The sequence below is a fragment of the Zingiber officinale genome, chromosome 1B, assembly GCF_018446385.1.
Source record: "Zingiber officinale cultivar Zhangliang chromosome 1B, Zo_v1.1, whole genome shotgun sequence".
Taxonomy (NCBI): Eukaryota; Viridiplantae; Streptophyta; class Magnoliopsida; order Zingiberales; family Zingiberaceae; genus Zingiber; species Zingiber officinale.
Window position 1 is genome coordinate 35,103,374 of NC_055986.1, and position 15,483 is coordinate 35,118,856.

The 15,483-nt window shown below is 34.5% G+C and overlaps 1 long non-coding RNA gene across 4 annotated transcripts in view; it reads right to left on the minus strand.

Moving 5' to 3' along the window:
* The window catches only part of LOC122054760, a 29,050-nt gene extending 24,814 nt beyond the window's left edge, over positions 1 to 4,236 (minus strand). For 2 of the 4 annotated variants that reach the window (XR_006132841.1, XR_006132842.1), the window contains exons 1-4: positions 4,101 to 4,236; positions 3,839 to 3,909; positions 3,576 to 3,753; positions 3,415 to 3,500 (exon numbers count right to left, since the gene is read on the minus strand). This is a non-coding gene — a long non-coding RNA (uncharacterized LOC122054760). Of the gene's footprint in view, positions 1 to 2,376; positions 3,501 to 3,575; positions 3,754 to 3,838; positions 3,910 to 4,100 lie in introns of those variants that run through there. The other 2 variants (XR_006132843.1, XR_006132840.1) reach the window with 2 other exon arrangements.
* Between the last annotated feature and the right edge of the window lie 11,247 nt (positions 4,237 to 15,483).

Here is a 15,483-nt window from a genome sequence, read left to right on the forward strand (position 1 = left end):
AACCGATGAAAGACTTCAGTACTTTTATGGTAAAGTAATAACATGACATTTTGCTTCACATGTATCTACTTCTATAATTATTTATCTATTATCTCGTTGAATACCAGAAGTATATCCATCAAATTCAAATGGTGGTTGCTTGACCATCCACGGTAATTTGGCCGGACCATTGAGTTAGGCTAATAGTTGGTATGACAAGTTAATCAATTAAGTTATATAACTAAGAGGGTCGTGACAAGCAATGGAAGGAAGAATAAAGGAGAGGGAGAGTGTGGGTGAGAGCTACCTTTAGACTTTATCACATGACAAAGTCATGAAATTTTGGTCTTTCTCTACTGTGGGCATATACATCTTGTATTTCACTATCATGCAATGAGGCATTCAATACCACTCTCCTTGTGAATTTTACTTTTAACAATGCAAGTGATTTTAAACAAGGTCCCTATTCCTTTTGCAGCGTCTGGGAACATTCGCCATCTTTACTGTCTACAAGCCGAATGAACTTGCTACGGCCACGCCAATGTTATGCCTTGTAATTTCTCTGAAGCAATTGCAAGCTCTTTCCCCTGTATTCAGTTCGGCCTACCAGACTCTCACTCGTGCTCAATTTAGGGCTTCATGTGCTTGTGCAGTGGTACGTAGCTGTTTTGCCATGATATATATCCATGTTTTCATCTTGTTGCTGAGTCATCATTACGTTGTTAATGTGGATGAGAAATAGTGAGAAGAAGATAGTTGGTTACTGCTGCATATTACAAGTTTTGGAGAACTAAATTTGTTCAAACTTGTCCTCTTCAAATGTCAGTCTAAGCCACCCAAACCTATCTAATCTCCTAAACCCAGTTTGTTGTTTTTTAAAAATGTTTTTTTAGATTTTATTAATTGTAAATACTTTTTACTATACAACCAAGGGCGTGGCCACATTGTGAGGAGGGGGTGCGAACGCCCCCTCTGGAATTTAAGAAAAAAGATTAATAGTATATATTTGAAAAGTCTTCAACACTATTTTGACTATTTGATTCACCACCATTAGTCAACGAAAAATTAAAATTGATCACATATTTAGAAAATCCTTGACCTAAGCTATGCATTGGTACCATTTTTATCAGAAAATACCGTGACTTGGAATGCCAAATATTGAATTTTAAAAATAAAATATATAATAATAAATGAATAAATTAAATGTAGAATACAAAGTGAAGGTGTTAAATTAAAATTAGATTGAATTTGAACTAAATCCAATGGGTAGACATAGAGATTATGATTATGTTGGTTTAAACTAGGATTAATTTGGAGTTGATTTGGTCAAGTTACGATTGAATCAAATTTAATATTTTTGATCGATTTAAAATAAATTATAGTATTTTTTTTAGAAAATTTTCTCTTTATGCTTTTCTCCCTACACACTGCAGCATTGTTATGTCATACCCTATCTTCGATTTAGGAATACTAAATATTATAAGGAAGTGATATCACAAATGATTTTTTGATTTTGAGACATCGATAAGCTTTTGGGATCGACGGATTGTTGTTTCAACTAGAACTTAGGACTAATGCCAAAAATTTTAAATTTAAGTTTATTTTTGTCTCCTTAAATTCAAAATTTAGATTTTAGATTGTGAAAATTGACCTATACTAAACTTTGAAATTTTTAAAAATCACCCCTCCTAGTTTAAAATTCCGGCTACGCCACTGTATACAACCTAACTAGAAACTTCAAATATGAAAGTTTGATTTAGTACATTTAATTTTGTTATAGGAACTTAAGACCAAGAACAAAGTCCATTGGAAAATTGTATTGTTTAGCAGAGCCGGTCCTTATTGTTCAAAGGCCCTGGGCGAATTTATAAATCATGCCCCAATTTTATCTAACGAGCACTACTTTTCTTTAACTAAAAAAAATCATATATGAAAAAAGAACCACAAAATGAGGAGGTCAAATCTGATCTCATACTACAATTTACAAAGACTCTACAAACTTACATGTATTCCAAACAAAATCATTCTCTCCATACTTACATTCCAAGAACACAATATAAAATAGACTTTATTTACCCACTTTCTAACAAAAATACTCTAACAAATCCATGAGATTTCAACCTCTTTCTTGAAATAAAACCACCAACAATGAACGCTCAGCAAAACGAAATCCCAAACATGTAAAACGCACCCAAATCTCCAAACTTTCAGAACACCATAGAACTTTCAGAACCACCACCACACTACCAATACATAACGTAGGAAATCCACCAACTCTCCCAAAAAATCAGCTTACACATTAAAACTTCATTAACAAATTCAGTCAGCAGCTCAAAACCCAACAACACCACAAATCAATATCAATTTCTGATCAAAATAAAACACAACCACAGGGTATGTCTTTCGAACTCTCAATTGCAAAGAAAACCTTTAGAAATCCACCAAATAAAATTTTGCTCAATGAATCAACCACATATACAACCCTTCAAAAAATATGCATTGCTCCACCTTTAAAAACCATAACATCAGACTCCAACAGTAATATTATCTCACAATCAAAACATATCACGGGTATTGTCACGGATATTACTAGCTAAAAGAATCCATCTGAAAAGAATAAACAACTAGAAGCCAAGGCTTTTTAGAGTAAACCAATAAAAAAGTTCTTGTATCACACACACACACAAATCCATTTGTTTATATCTGCTTGTTGTTCTTAATCATATGGCAAAAGGCGATTCGCTCGCCCCCAGCGCCCCCGCTAACCCGTCCTTAGGCCAACACGGAGGAGGTAAATCACGGGTGACTACTAGCCATTAGTGCAAATGGTCAAGACACAGGAGCCTACCAAGTGTGACCAACTACAATATTTTAATTTGTAATAAAGAATAAGAAGGAAAATTCATCTTCTAGTGATAATAAGAACATTTCTATTCGACTTGAAAAAAGTAACAAATTTGGAAAAATATAGGTACTAGAGAAGAAGAAGAAGTAGAAATCATCTGCATAATGAGAATAATTTCGATGCAAATTGAAAAGCAAAAGTTGAAATTATGGTAAAATCTAAGTATACAAACCCTAATTGATTACCTAATCAAACAACAAAACCCTAATTAACTAGGCGAAGAATCAAGATCTTTAAATTCCATAAAGTTTCCAGTCACCCTAATTGATTACCTAATCAAACAACAAAACCCTAATTAACTAGGCGAAAAATCAAGATCTTTAAATTCCATAAAGTTTCCGGTCATGAAGATTGCGTCTCCGTTGACCTTATCCGTACAAGGAGAATAAATTATGGCAGAACTACTTTAAAAATGAAATGGAATTAACAAAAAAACATCTGGACATTCAAAAGCATAGGTAACAACACTATTAAGAAAATCAAGTAAAATAATTTAGAAAAGGACTTGATAATGAGTCATAAAGACATACCTCATTCAACTTCTCCCAAACCAAGACTGGCTGGTTCAAATACCCCTGATCTGGACTGTAGCTAAAAGATATAGTTCACCATTATACTGCACAAAATAATAATTTAGAAGGTCTTGAGTCTTGACCGCGATGGCCCTAATTGATAAAAAACGATTACTGACCGGAGGACTGGAGGAGCAGCCGTTGAGGTTATCGACGGGTCCGACGCTGGCGAAATCCTCTCGATGGTAAGGTTAAAACTTAAAGGCACTGGAGACGCGCAGGGTCGGTGCGGATCAGCGGATGACAGCCAAGGAAGGAGAATCGCCGCGAAGGACCGAAGGTGAGCTGGTGAGCAACCTGGAAACAACCACAGGTCCACAGCGTAACTTAACTGGGTAGAGCATTTGGTCGAGCATAAGATGAGCAAAGGAACTTGACCAACCTGTGGTTGTTTGACTTGTTTCAAGCAGCCGCTGCCGCTCAGCTAGGGATTGATCGCTTCCATTTGTGAAACTGAACATGATTCATGAAATCATTCGTGAGAGAACGACACCGAAGGCCGAAGCAAACTCGTGATCAGGAAAATAACCCTCACCCCTAAGCGATACGAAGAAGAAAAAAATAGAAGTGATAAAAAAAAATCGGCGGCGATCCTTCCAAATATTAGATGGGTGGTGGAAGTAGGTCTAGATTCTATAACGCACCTTGGAGAGGATGTCGTCGAAGAGGGCGAGATGAGTCTCCAACTTCAGAGATGGCTTCGGCTGTTCGGCAACGGGCGACGAGAAAGTGAGAAACGCGAGGCGGCGAGGGTGAGATTGTGAGAAAGAAATCAAGAATAAAAATTTTATTAAAAAATATATATTTATATATTTTTTCTTGGGCCCTTAGTATTTTTGGGCCCTGGGCAAGGGCCCTGGTAGCCCTGGCCCAGGACCGGCTCTGTTGTTTAGAAAAGATATAATTTAAATAATTAGATGTAAATTAATTAATAACCACACGCAATCCAAATTCATATAATAGATAAGTAAAGTATAATAAAACTACATAAATCCATCCACACAATTCGTACAGCACGTTCTGGAATTTAAATTCTCACCTCAATTATTCTTCCCAGGTTAAAAAATGTCACTCAAGAAAAATCTATAATTTTTTAATCCGGCAAAAGTCATAAGATGGCCTTTTTTTCATGGCATCTCATTCTCATGTATAATTACTCAATAATCCTTAGTTACAGTTAGGTAGCTATAATATGGGGAAAGAAAATTTAAACTAAAATTATTTAAAGTCTTAAAAAATTTTACGATAAATTATTTGGAATCTTCAAAATGTACATCGCAATTGGGCTATCATACAGTTGTAATAATTATTTTTATCTGGTGGCTGTATCGTCATCCCTTGTTATTGTGCATGAGAAAAAGTGAGAAGAAGATAATTGGTTCAAACTTGTCTTCTATAAAAGTCAGTCTATGCCATCCAAACCTATTTGATGATTCCAAAACACAGCCAGCAAGTGGAGTTGTCACTTTGTACCATTACACAAAATACCCAAAGTAGTGATGAATTATTAGCAATGAATTTAAATTTTGTTGCTAAGTTACTTTGATTAGCGGTGAAACAAAATGCCGCCGCAAAAAATAAAGGCATTAGCGACGATAAATCTAATTTCACCGCTAATCATTAACATTAGCGGTGAATTTTGCTAATTCGCTGCTAATGTCATTTTCCTAAGGTTAGAGTTACGTATGGGATTAGCGGCGAACTTTTTAAATTCGCTGCTAATATACGTCAATTTTGCCCTTTTCTCCCGCGTTGCGCCCCCTCTCTGCTTTCTTCTACACTTCTTCAACTCCGCCACACCTCCGCTCAGGTGAAACTTGCTCTACCGTGCCTTCGCTCTGGTGACTCTTGCCCGATCACGCCTCAGCTCCGATGACTCTTCTCCTCCGCTTTTTCTCCTCCGTTGCTTCGCTCCCGTAACTCCTGCACCAACCCGACGGCGGTAGCTTCTGCGCTCTTCTTCCCTCCTACTTCGGCTACTATGACTCCTGCTATGAGTCAATGGCCATGCTCTTCTTTCCTCCTGGGCTCCAGCTCCGATGACTCCTGCTCCGACCCGACGTGTGTAAGTTAGATGATTACTTAATAAGTGTTGTTTATTTTGCAATTATGTTGTTGTGCATTAAATGGTTTGCCAATGCAAGTGACACAAATGAACTGGATGTTTATTTTTCTATAGCAGTAGCAACATAGCAACATTGCTTCCTAGGTTTAAATTCCTTGAAACCATTTTTCGTTTAGGTATAGGGTGACTTCTTACATGAGTTTCTTGATAATAACTTTCCATTAGGTGTTTGCATGTTTAAACATTTTATGAACTCGTTGTGATCTTGTGATGCTTGAATTAGAGAAGTGTTTGATTGATCATGTTGTTTATCTTGTTCTTTGTTTTTGTCTCCATATCTCAATTATTAATTATTTAAAATTAAAGTGTTTGGAAATTATCTTGTTCTTAAATTTTATATGTTTAACTAGGTTTTATAGATATAGATAAAAGTTGGATAATGATTGAGAATCAAATTAGTCCTGAATATATTAATAAGTTGAATCAATTTTTAGAGGTGACAGAGAATCATATGATAAGTTTTAATTTATCCAAAATTTGTTGTCCTTGTCGAAGGTGTGGCAATTTGTTTAAATATGAGTTGAATTATGTTCGAGGACATTTTTATAAATGAGAATTTGACAAATTATACAAAACCTAAAACTTTTATGGAGAAGCTTCTACATCATCTATTAATATAAATATTTTTAATGAAGAGGAAAATGGTAGTGATTTTGAAGAAGATGATTTTCAAAACATGTTTACTGATTTAAGAAATACAAAAAATCAACATTAGTGGACCTCAATTAGATGAAATTATGCAAACATGAATATAGATGATATCAAAGGAAGTTATGCTTCAATGTTTAAAGAAGCTCAAAAAGAGTTATATCACAATTGTACTAACATTTCTACATTCAATTTTTTTGGTCAAGTTAATGCATATGAAGGTGTTAAATGGCTGGAGCGATAAATCTTTTAATATGTTACTTAAATTATTGCAAGAGGCATTTCCCAAACAGAATGTGATACCAACCCCTCATTATAAAGAAAATAAATTGTTAAAAGAGTTAGAATTGACATATGAGAAAATACATATATGAAAGAATGATTATGTATTATTTTGTGGTGAGCACGAGAATAAAGATGAGTGTCCAGTGTGCAAGGAGCCCATATACAAGTATGATGGGATGATTAAGAAAAAGAATGCTCAAAAAAATTCTTTGATACTTTCCTTTGAAGCCCAAATTTAAGCGGTTGTTTATAGAAAAACATACAGAAAAAGATATGAGATGGCAAACGGAAAAGCGGGTTGAAATAGATGGTGTATTAAGGCACCCAATAGATAGTGAATCATAGAAATAATTTAACATGTCACATGAAATATTTGCTAGTGATCCACGAAATATTCGCTTAGAGTTGACTACTGGCGATTTTAATCCATTTAGAAATATGTCAAATACTTATAGTATATGACCTGTTATACTTGTGAATTATAATTTTCCGCCATGGAAAATGATAAAGTCATCATACTTGACTATGTCTCTTTTAATTCCTGGGCCTAAATCACCTGGGAAAGAGATAGATGTATATTTAGGACCTTTGATCAACGAACTAAAGGAGCTATGGGATAATGGGGTGGAAGCATATGATGCATCGATTGAACAAGTATTTAAATTACATGTTGTTGTGATGTAGGCCATTCATGACTTTTCAGCATATGGTATAGTATCTGGATGGAGCAGAAAGGATTATAAAGCATGTCCAATATGTGCAGCTGAAACTAATCTCAAAGATTACGGAATGAAATATGCTACACATGCCACCTTTGATTCTTGAATGTGAAGCACTCATAGCGTAGAAATAAGAATTTTAATGGAAAGACTGAACAAGAGGGACCTCCACGAAGATTTAGTAGTTATGAGATTTTAGCACAGTTATATGTATTACACCAAGTGACATTCAGTAAGCATCTTACATTAAGTAAAAAAACGGCAATGATTTTTGGATGATATAAATTCAGTAAAGAAGTTTATATTTTTTTAGTTAAAGTATTGACCAAATTTAAAGTTGAGACACAATTTAGATGTGATGTACATTAAAAAAATATCTAAGACATTTTGGTTGACACATTATTTAATATAGATGAAATCATTTAAACCAAAGTTAGACTTGCAAGATATGGGGATCAGAAGTGAATTACATTTAAAGAAAGTTGTAAGCCAAAGTTAGACTTGTAAGATATGGGGATCAGAAGTGAATTACATTTAAAGAAAGTTGTAGACAAATTTACAAAACTATATGCAAGTTACACGTTAACATTGGAAGAAAGGTATGAATTTTGTCAATTATTAAAGTCTGCGAAATTTCCTGATGGATATGCTTCTAGTATATCTAGAAATGTGAATGTAAATGATAGAAAATTATATAGACTAAAATCACATGATTGTCATGTCTTATTATAAAATATGGTATCCAAATAATAATTAAATAATAAAATTATTTGAGAAATAATTTTATTAGAATTTTTAGAAATTTTCTGAGAATTTATCGGAACTCGTATGATGTATTTTACGGGGATATATTTATAGGCTAAGTGTAAATTTGTTTGAATATCCCAATTAAAATGGGAGTTGATAAATTTAATTAACCTTTGCTATATATATATCCAAACCTAAGCTAATTTTTTTTATTTTTTATTCCCTTCTCTTTATTCTTCCTCCCGAATCCCTTTCGTCGCCTCTTCTCCTCGTGCGATGTCGAGCCACGGTCGCCCCTCTTCCTCGCACCGATCCCGATCCTCACCTGATCCTCACCCATCTTCTCCTCTTCTTCTCACGAGATCGGCGCAGACACCACCCCGTGCCCTAGATCTTCCCCTTCCTCTCCGATCGACGCTAATCCGCCGCATGTTTTCCCCGATCCTTCACATGGATCTCGACGACATCGACACCGGCGATGGCCTGGCCGCACTGACCTTCGCCAGAGCAGGCTGCGACCAGCGCCACGGCGACCATGATCTGCCACTGGTCGATCCACTGCCGCCCTGCCGTGGCTACCACTCGAGGTCCTTATGCCGTCGCCAACCCTCTGCTCCAGTTCACCACCACAGCAGCCACCATTTAATTGAGGGAGAGTCACCGATCGCCATGACTCATTGCTGAAGCAGCGAACAACCATTGGAGAAGAAGAGGGGGCACCGGATAATGAATCCCTTAACCTAAGCTTTGTTGATATATGATCCATGGTGATTTAGGGTTATTTGTTTTAGAGGGCAGCACCTTTTACCTTTCTCCGGTCATCACTGTGCGTGGGCGATCCATAGCTCCTGCCACAATGTTCGGCAGTAAGTTCTTCGGTTGTGGGACAACCAAGGAGCACCTGGATTTGGGTGAGTTTTATAGTTGATTACATTTTTATGTTGGATTGGATTAGTGTGATGAGTAGTGGTGATTAATTGTATATTTGATTAATTGGGGTGAATGAATTATGGATTTGATTAATTGGGGTGAATGAATTATGAAGGATTGATGATGATGTTTAGTTGTTGATTATAGGGGTTGAATGATAAGTAATTGATTAGTGGAATTCATGCTTTGATGGGATAATGCTGTATTAATTGGATTTGATGTATGATATGATAAAACCTAATCTATTTAGGTGGATTAATAGGGTTGGTGTATGATTGGAAAGGTTAAAGGATTCATGGATAAGATAATTAAAGTTAATCATTAATTAAGGTTAACTAATGATCATTTGGGTTAGGGTTCTTTAATTGGTTTGGGATTTGTCTTAGTTATTTGATTCATGATACGATGGGCTAAAATAAATATTTATATCCAGTAATGCAGGATACTAATATGAGATGAGTTTTTTGAGTTGAGGATAGCTTCAGCACGATCTATGTATAAAGGCGGGTACCTCTGACTTATCTCCTTGATATGGTCATTTTTTATATGCATAGTAGTTTATAGCTAGTAGTGATGATTGTGTTTACTTCTACTTTGATATGTCACTTCTTGGTTCTTGTAGCTGCATATATTCCTATCTGCTATGCATTCATACTTATATTCTCTTGTTTGTTGTCATGTTTACTCCTGTTCATAAAAATAGTGGCATGCATTGCCCTACTGTGTAGTAATCTAGTTTTTGACATGTCTGCCTTGTGTACCTTGTTTATTGTTACCTAGACCATTGTATGAATTTATTTCCTTTTTAGTACATTTTATATGGAGGTGTATACTGCCAGTATCTACATGTTTAGTGTCATGCACCATCTTACATGATTGCATGCTGAGCGATTGTCTGTTCCATTATTGTTGAGCGCATCTCCAGTTACATGACCTACGCACACACAACCACTCATGGGTTAATGGTATTTCAAGCAGGGTGTGTGTTGCAGTTTGCTCTGTCAGGGCTCCGCTGGTCTACTCATGGGTAGCGATGACTGCAATGTGTAGCGGGCAGGGATACCTCCCCTTGACTATGATATAGGGAGATGAGAGCATTGAGCTCCCCCACTCTGTTTGGGGTAGGAGGATAGGTGTACTCCGACAGCATCCTGTCCACTTGGTCACTTAGGAGCAGTGATAGCAGAGTGTACAATTATCATAGCCCTACCCACTCGGTCTCATCATCGCGTGTGAGATGGTTGACTGGCGTCACAGGTGACATATGTCATTTTTGCATCATATGCATTGGATTGCATTTATTGTTTGTGCTTGCTGCATTATGTATGTTGTATTTTGGTGGTTGCATATGATTAACATGCATACAGGTGATATTTTGTATCTTGTCTGATGACCCTTATTTCTGGATAGGAGGTTCTGGTGAGTACAGTTTCTTCAGCCTTTTCAGTTTACATTTCCTACTTTTGTTCAGGAAATTGTATCACAAAATTATTATTGTTAGTTATATCTTATTATGCATGTCTATCCGGTATCCGCTGAGTTGTTGAACTCACACCGATAATTTATTCCTATTTTAGGTTAATGTCTCTTGGAGTATCCTACCTGTCGGCCCTACGTCACATCCGAGGATGGTTTCGCTTCTTACCTTACCCGCTTTACGAATTTGTGGACTTGGTGTAATATAAGCTAGTTTTTGTTTTGGAGTTTGCTATGTGGAGTGGTATTTGTTTTGTTGTGGTTATGTAAGCCTAGCCAACTAACAGTTTTTGCTGTTTTTGGCTTGTATGGGCTTTCTTTCCTTTTGTTTTTCCGTTGTATTTTTCTTTCATATTAGGACCACCGAGTGGGCTATTTAATATTTATAATTGCGTGGTTGTGATATTTTATTCCAGCCGAGTATGCTGAGTATATAATTGTGTGGTTGTGTATATATTTCAGTTGTGTGAGTTGATGTATTTTTGTGGATGTATGTATGCTTCAGATTGTCATCGGTATAAAGGAGATGTTATCGGATTTTCGTCTGGCAGGGTCTCCTCTAGGGCGTGACACTTATTGCAAAGATTACTTCATGTGGCTATATGTAAATTTTTCCCAAAAGACATATTCGATACACTAATTGAGTTATATGATTTTTTCCAAAAAGATAACTGCGAGATCTTTACACATAGTGGACTTATGTAAAATGAAAGAGGAAATAGTCTTCATATTGTGTAACATGGAATGCATATTTCCTCTTTTATTTTTTGACATTATGGTTAATTTGGCAATTCATTTACCCTATGAAGTTATGTTAGCTGGACTTGTTTCATCATGATGGATGTACCCCTTTGAATGATATTTGGACAGGCTAAAAACATACGTCGTAATAAAACAAGACCTGAAGGATCTATTGTAGAGGGATATATTATAAATGAGGCATTGACATTCAGTTCTTTATATATGAGTCAAATTGAGACAAGATTCAATAGATAAAGTTGTTCAACTAGTCACATTAAATTTAAGTATTTTCTCACAAGTAAGAGTGTTTGACAACTAACATAATATGAAATTTCCTCTTACTTTGCAAAAGAAAGCACATTAGTATATTCTAAACAATTGTAGAAAAGTTGACCATATCAGAAGTAAGTTTTTACATTAATTAATTTTATTATTTATGTTTCAATATAAAATAGTAATTTATTTATTTATGTAGCGAATATCTATAAATTCTATCATATAAAGTTGATGCAAATTAACTTTTGCAATATCATGACAGAGATTTTCCACAGTGATTCAAGAATAAGATGATAAAATTAAAGAATTTATCAAATTCAGAGATCACACAAGAGTTGTATTATTTAGCAATGTACCTGATGTGGAAGTTCAATTGTATGATACTTGTATTGTAAATGGTATTCGATATCAAACGAGATCCCGTGATTCTCATAAAACTACACAAAATAGTGGGATTAGCATACCATCATGTGATGATGGTGACAATTTAGATTTCTTTGGAGTCTTGAAAGATGTTGTTCAACTATTTTTTACTTTTAGGTATAAAGTATAATTATTCTGGTGTGAATGGTTCCAATGTAATCCAAAAAAAAATTAATGGTTGAAGAGTTTGATCTCTCATATATTGACACTTCTAAAACATGGTATGTTGATAACCCATTCATTTTAGCCAACAAAGCAAACCAAGTTTATTATATAAATGACATAAAGTGTGGAGGCCAATGGAAGGTAGTGTCAAATGTTCAACATCAAAAAACATATGAAGTAACTGAAGTTAATGAAATATCTGAACATGGTGACAATATTGAGACTAACCAAGATATATCTTCTAATGAAGGAACTTCGATAATTGGTGAAGACTTAGAGATTTTCCAACTTTGTAAATTAGATGTTGAGCATCAACATTTGAATATGTCAAATGATCAAGTGGAGTTGGCTAGGGATATTCAAAATTTTCTTAATGGCGAGGATGAATATACTGAAATTGATAGTGACGCAGATGATGATTTATCTCTTTCAAATGATGATAGTGAATAATTTTTATTTAGATGGTATTTATGTGTTTCCTTCATTTTTACTTCATGCACAAATGTTTCATTACTTGTAGATGCGTATATTTGTTGATGCATAATTGTTGATCTATATTTGATCAATTTGTAACAGCCATGCCACCCAAGAGGATTAAACATCTACCAGTTGTGGAGACACTTGATGATGGTAGTTCTCCTAGTGGTTAGTTGTTAACACTTTTGCTATTTACATACATTTTATTTAGTTTGCTATTTATTTAAGTATTTTATTTGTTAATTGTTAACACTTTTGTAGGCACTAGGTGACCGCTACGTAGGGAGATACGTGGCACACATTTTGATCGACTGCAATGTTAGATCAATGAATATGGTAAATTACCCGTAACATTTCACTAGAGCGATGGGCATCCGATTGGCCCAAACGATTCTTTTATGACCGAATTAGGTCAGTTAGTTAAGAAGTTTGTGACTTTACAAGCCAAAAGTTGGAAGTCACTGTCGAGAATAAAAGGATAATATACAATAGATTATCAGTAAGTACAACTAAAGTTTCATTTTTATAACTACTCCTTTATTACTAATCACGTGCAAAATAAATTTATTTTTTCAAGCTGCGTTTGATATAAGTTTTCAGGAGGTTGAATCATCAGTCATAAAGGAGACCGATCAGTTAATGAGTTCAAGGTATAGAGACAATCGAACAAAAATGCATGCACATTATAAGAAATAATTGCACCTTCCTCCTGTTAAGTGCTGACAATATATGTCGATTGAGTTTTGTGAGGTGCAGGAAAACTGGGACTACATGTGTACTTTGTTTAAATTAGATGCATTTCAAGTAACTCATTGTATATAAGAAGCAATTTATTTATTTGTTCTATTACCAATGTTTATGTATATAATATTTTGTATTATAGAAACGATGTGCCACAAATGTTGAAAATAGAGGGAAACTCCCATACAACCATCGTGGAGGTTCAAAATCATTCATTCAGTATAGTTACGATGGTGTAAGTGCTAATTTTATAGTTATCGTATATTGTTTGATATTAAAATATTAACATGTTATTTTTTAGACCGATCAATCATAGAGAAAAGATCAGATTTCTGTCTTTAATAGAACTCATTATAACTCGGTAAAAAGGTGGATTGCGGAGATGAATCATTCTGCATATGTATGTTATGCATAATTAAATATTGATAATATTTTTAGCATGTTTATTATTTCTAGGATGATATGGTCATATTTCATGATGAGTTTGTTCAAACCCAAGGAAGTTCAGAAAATGTAATTGATGCACTCCAAATTGTTGATACTATTTGTGATTAGGTTAGCGATATATTTTATGCTTAATCATGTTAAATGACATCGATACATTAGCAGTTATATCATAGATACTATTTTCATTATTGTAGCTCGTGTTTCATTGATTTAGACAACTTAAACTCAAATACTCCACTCTCTATTTTGATTGTTCATTAATAGGTCCTCGATACTCATTCTAGATACATTAGAGGACTTAAAAATGAACCAAAGTAGTTAGGTTAACTTCTTCATATTCCACCTCATCCCGATCAAGTAACATAGCATTGTGGGAACAACTCCAATCCACCCAACAACAACTACAAGGCACAATAGAAGAGTTGACAAACACCCGAGTTCAGTTAGCAAGCACCTAAGATAAGTTGATAGTAGTGAAATCGAGACAAGATATGTTTGAATAAATTTTGAATCGATTGACACCTGGAGCATTATAATCCCTAATAATTGATTCTTCTTCAGCTCTTTTCCACCTCATCCTCCTCGATTTTAGATGCATTTGTTGTGAACTTTTGATAACTTGATGTTATGATCTTGTTAGTTTGATAGACTTGATGATGTTATAAACTTGATGAACTTGTTATTAGAGATGTGAATTTGATAATGTTAATGTTGTGAACTTTGTGGATTTGTTAATTTGTGATATGCTGTGAATTTGATGTGCTCATAGATATATTTGTATATTTGTGTATATTTGTATACAGGATACTAGCTGTAAATTTGAAAAGTCTGTGTTAAAAAATACTAGATTAGCTATGAAATTAATAATATTCGTCGCCAACCCCATTTATTAGTGGCGAAATTGCTAATGCCGCCACTAACCATCCTTTATTGAAACTATATTGCAGTAATATGAAAACTATTTGTTTGCGACGATTTATCATGTTAATCGCTGCTAACATTATCTATTATCAGTGAAATTTCCGAATTCGCCGCTAACCCCATCGATTAGCAACAATAATTCCAAATTCGCTGTTAATATTCGATTTTTTTTAATCGATCCATTAATTGATTGTGTGAGGCCAAAGCTTTCAGAAAAATTAGACTTAGTGCCGAATGTGTTAAATTCGTCACAAACTGTTTATTTGAATCAATCAGTTGATTGATCGAAAAATATTCTGTGTGATTCAGGAAATGAGAGTTAGCGATAAATTTATTTAATTCACCACTAAATGTTTATTTGAATCAATCACCTGATCGATTGAAATTATTCTAATCAATCAGTTAATCGATTAAAAAATCCTCTCTATGATTCAGGAAATTGGACTTAGCGACGAATTTAACAAATTCGCTGTTAACTATTTCTTCGGGGAATTTGAGTGTTAGCAACGAAATCATTAAATTCGCCGCTAAGATTAGTGGCGATAAATCGAGATTTGTCGCAAAAATTGGGTTACGACAAGTTTATTACAGCGATTCTTGTGACGAATTTTTTTCACCACGAATATTGGTATTGGTTAGCGACAAAATTATAAGTTTAGTGGCGAAATAATTTCACAAATAACGGTTTTCTTTTAGTGTACCTTTCATGCTATAGCCAACAAATGGCTATTAGTCAAATTGATATCTAATGTAATATCTTAAATCCTTTTCTAAATTTTTTGTTTTTAAAAAATGTTTTTAAGATTTTATTAATTGTAAATATTTTTTACTATACAACCCAGAATTGAAAATTTACACATCCACAGCAGATCTGATGCTTTTAAAATATATAACAAATTCTACCAT